The following is a 3,795-nucleotide window of genomic DNA, read 5'->3' as shown; positions in this document are numbered from 1 at the left end:
TGGTCCGAATTGGACAAGGGGCGCAGCCCCTCTTTCCTTCTCCCTCTCCCCCTCTTTCCCCTTCTCCTACTCCAACAAGGGAGGTGGAATCCTACTAGGACTAGTCCTAGTAGGACTCCACACATGGCGCGCCCCTCCTAGGGCCGGCCTCCTCCCCCCTTGCTCCTTTATATACGGGGGCATGGGGGCACCCCATGACACACAAGTTGATCTACGGATCGTTCCTTAGCCGTGTGCGGTGCCCCCTTCCACCATATTCCACCTCGGTCATATCGTCGCGGAGTTTAGGCGAAGCCCTGCGACGGTAGAACATCATCATCGTCACCACGCCGTCGTGCTGACGGAACTCATCTCCGGAGCCTTTGCTAGATCGGAGGGCCGGAGATCGTCATCGAGCTGAACGTGTGCTGAACTCAGAGGCCCCGTACGTTCGGTGCTTGGATCGGTCGGATCGTGAAGACGTACGACTACATCAACCGCATTGTGCTAATGCTTCCGCTTACGGTCTACGAGGGTACGTGGACGAACACTCTCCCCTCTCGTTGCTATATCATCACCATGATCTTACGTGTGCGTAGGAATTTTTTTGAAATTACTACGTTCCCCAACAGTGGTATCAGAGCCTAGGTTTTATGCGTTGATGTTATATGCACGAGTAGAACACAAGTGAGTTGTGGACGATATAAGTCATACTGCCTACCAGCATGTCATACTTTGGTTCGGCAGTATTGTTGGATGAAGCGGTCCGGACCGACATTACGCGTACGCTTACGCGAGACTGGTTCTACCGACGTGCTTTGCACACAGGTGGCTGGCGGGTGTCAGTTTCTCCAACTTTAGTTGAACCAAGTGTGGCTATGCCCGGTCCTTGCGAAGGTTAAAATGGAGTCTATTTGACAAACTATCGTTGTGGTTTTGATGCGTAGGTGAGATTGGTTCTTGCTTAAGCCCGTAGCAGCCACGTAAAACTTGCAACAACAAAGTAGAGGACGTCTAACTTGTTTTTGCAGGGCATGTTGTGATGTGATATGGTCAAGACGTGATGAGATATAAGTTGTTGTATGAGATGATCATGTTTTGTTGAAGTTATCGGCGACTGGAAGAAGCTCTATGGTTGTCTCTTTGTTGCATAAGATGCAAGTGCCAAATAATTGCTTTACTTTATCGCTATGCGATAGCAATAGTTGCAAGAGCAATAGTTGGTGAGACGACCATGTGATGACACATTGATATAGATCAAGATGATGAAGATCATGGTGTCGTGCCGGTGACGATAGAGATCATGACAGTACTTTGGAGATGGAGATCAAAGGCGCAAGATGATCATGGCCATATCATGTCACATATTTTGATTGCATATGATGTTTATCTGTTATACATCTTATTATGTTTTGATTGACGGTAGCATTTTAAGATTATCTCTCGCTAATTATCAAGAAGTGTTCTCCCTGAGTATGCACCGTTGCGAAAGTTCTTCGTGCTGAGACACCACGCGATGATCGGGTGTGATAGGCTCTACGTTCAAATACAACGGATGCAAAACAGTTGCACATGCGGAATACTCAGGTTATACTTGACGAGCCTAGCATATACAGATATGGCCTCGGAACACAGAGACCGAAAGGTCGAGCGTGAATCATATAGTAGATATGATCAACATAGCGATGTTCACCATTGAAACTACTCCATCTCACGTGATGATCGGACATGGTTTGGTTGATTTGGATCACGTGATCACTTAGATGACTAGAGAGATGTCTGTCTAAGTGGGAGTTCTTAAGTAATATGATTAATTGAACTTAAATTTATCATGAACTTAGTCCTGGTAGTATTTTGCAAATTATGTTGTAGATCAATGGCTTGCGTTGTTGCTTTCATATGTTTATTTTGATATGTTCCTAGAGAAAACTGTGTTGAAAGATGTTAGTAGCAATAATGCGGATTGGATCCGTGATCTGAGGTTTATCCTCATTGTTGCGCAGAAGAATTATGTCCTTAATGCACCGCTAGGTGACAGACCTATTGCAGGAGCAGATGCATACGTTATGAACGTTTGGCTAGCTCAATATGATGACTACTTGATAGTTTAGTGCACCATGCTTAACTGCTTAGAATCGGGACTTCAAGGACGTTTTGTACGTCATGGACCATATGAGATGTTCCAGAAATTGAAGTTGATATTTCAAGCAAATACCCGAGTTGAGAGATATGAAGTCTCCAACAAGTTCTATAGCTAAAAGATGGAGGAGAATCGCTCAACTAGTAAGCATGTGCTCAGATTGTCTGGGTACTTCAATCGCTTGAATCAAGTGGGAGTTAATCTTCCAGATAAGATAGTGATTGACAGAATTCTCTAGTCACCATCACCAAGTTAGTAGAACTTCGTGATGAACTATAGTATGCAAGGGATGACGAAAACGATTCCCGAGCTCTTCGTGATGTTGAAATCAACGAAGGTAGAAATCAAGAAAGAGCAACAAGTGTTGATGATTAACAAGACCACTGGTTTCAAGAAAAGGGCAAAGGGAAAGAAAAGGAACTTCAAGTGGAAAGACAAGCAAGTTGTCACTCCTGCGAAGAAGCCCAAAGCTGGACCATAGCCTGAAACTAAGGGCATCTCCAGCCGTTGGCCCCCCAGGGGGCGTCTAAAAGCGCCGCCTGGGGGTGAGCCGGCGGAAAAAAAGGCCCTGGGGGCGAGTGCCCAGCCGTCGGCCCCCAGGGCCGCCCACAGGGGAGCGTAAAAAAAAGGGGGGGCCCCGTTTGGCGAAGTTATGACAAAGAGTAGTTAAATTTCGTCTGAACATGGCGAATTTCGGCCAAATTCGCCCTTTTCATTACATTATTAAGCTAATCTAAAAAAGGAAGGGGCTGAAGTCGTCGCCGCCGTCGCTGCCATCATCGTCGTCGGCCTTCTCCTCCTTGACGCGGACGCCCCGGCTGGACCCGACGTCGCCATGGTGGACTGGCGACGGCGCATCATCGTCGTCGCTGTCGCACAGGACGACGACTCCGTCTTCGTCGCGGCCGCGTCAGCGCTCCTCGAAGCGGCGGAAGGCGGCGCGCTGGCGCTCCTTCGCCTTCTCCCGGCGCGCCTTCTCCATCGCAATGGACTCCTGGCGCGCCCATTCCAGGGCCGCGTCGTCGTCGACTAGCTCCGCCTTCGCCAGCGCCAGGCCCGGCTCCGTCTTCACCGGCGCCAGCCCCGGCTCCGTCTTCACCGGCGCCAGTCCCGGCTCCATCTTCGGCTTGACGAAGCGCGAAGGAGCCGAGGAGGAAGCGCGCCGGCCGCCCTCGTTGATGACGATGCCGGCGCTACGAGTGCGCCGACCGAGCGGCGACTCCTCCGCAGGCTCGGCCTTGACGGCGAGCAGGGCCGGAGTGCCGGAGGAGTGCGAGGAGGATCGGGAGGAGGAAGAGGAGGAGGAAGACCCGAACCGCCTTGGAGCCCATGTCCCGACGCGCCGGTGCGTCGCCGGGGGGTATGCCAACGGTGGGTCGTTGCCGCCCTCGAGGTGCGTGAGCATGCCCTCGAGTGTGCGGCCGGGGACGCCCCACCAGAGGTGGCGCCCCTCGCTGTTCTGCCGCCCGCCGACCACCGGCGCGCCGTTGGTGGACGCCAACCGCTGCTGCTGGCGGCGCTCGAAGTACGCCAGGCGGCGTGGTTGTCGGCGGCGTACTGGGGGAGGGAACGTTGGGCGTCGGTGAGGGACGCGCGGACGATCTCGACCTCCTCGACGAAGTACTCCGGCTTCGCCGCGGCGTCAGGCAACGGGGGAATGGGCACTCCCCCGGCGC

This window comes from Triticum dicoccoides, chromosome 5B (assembly GCF_002162155.2).
Source record: "Triticum dicoccoides isolate Atlit2015 ecotype Zavitan chromosome 5B, WEW_v2.0, whole genome shotgun sequence".
In the NCBI taxonomy this organism is placed as follows: Eukaryota; Viridiplantae; Streptophyta; class Magnoliopsida; order Poales; family Poaceae; genus Triticum; species Triticum dicoccoides.
Note: the sequence above shows the minus strand (reverse complement) of the source record.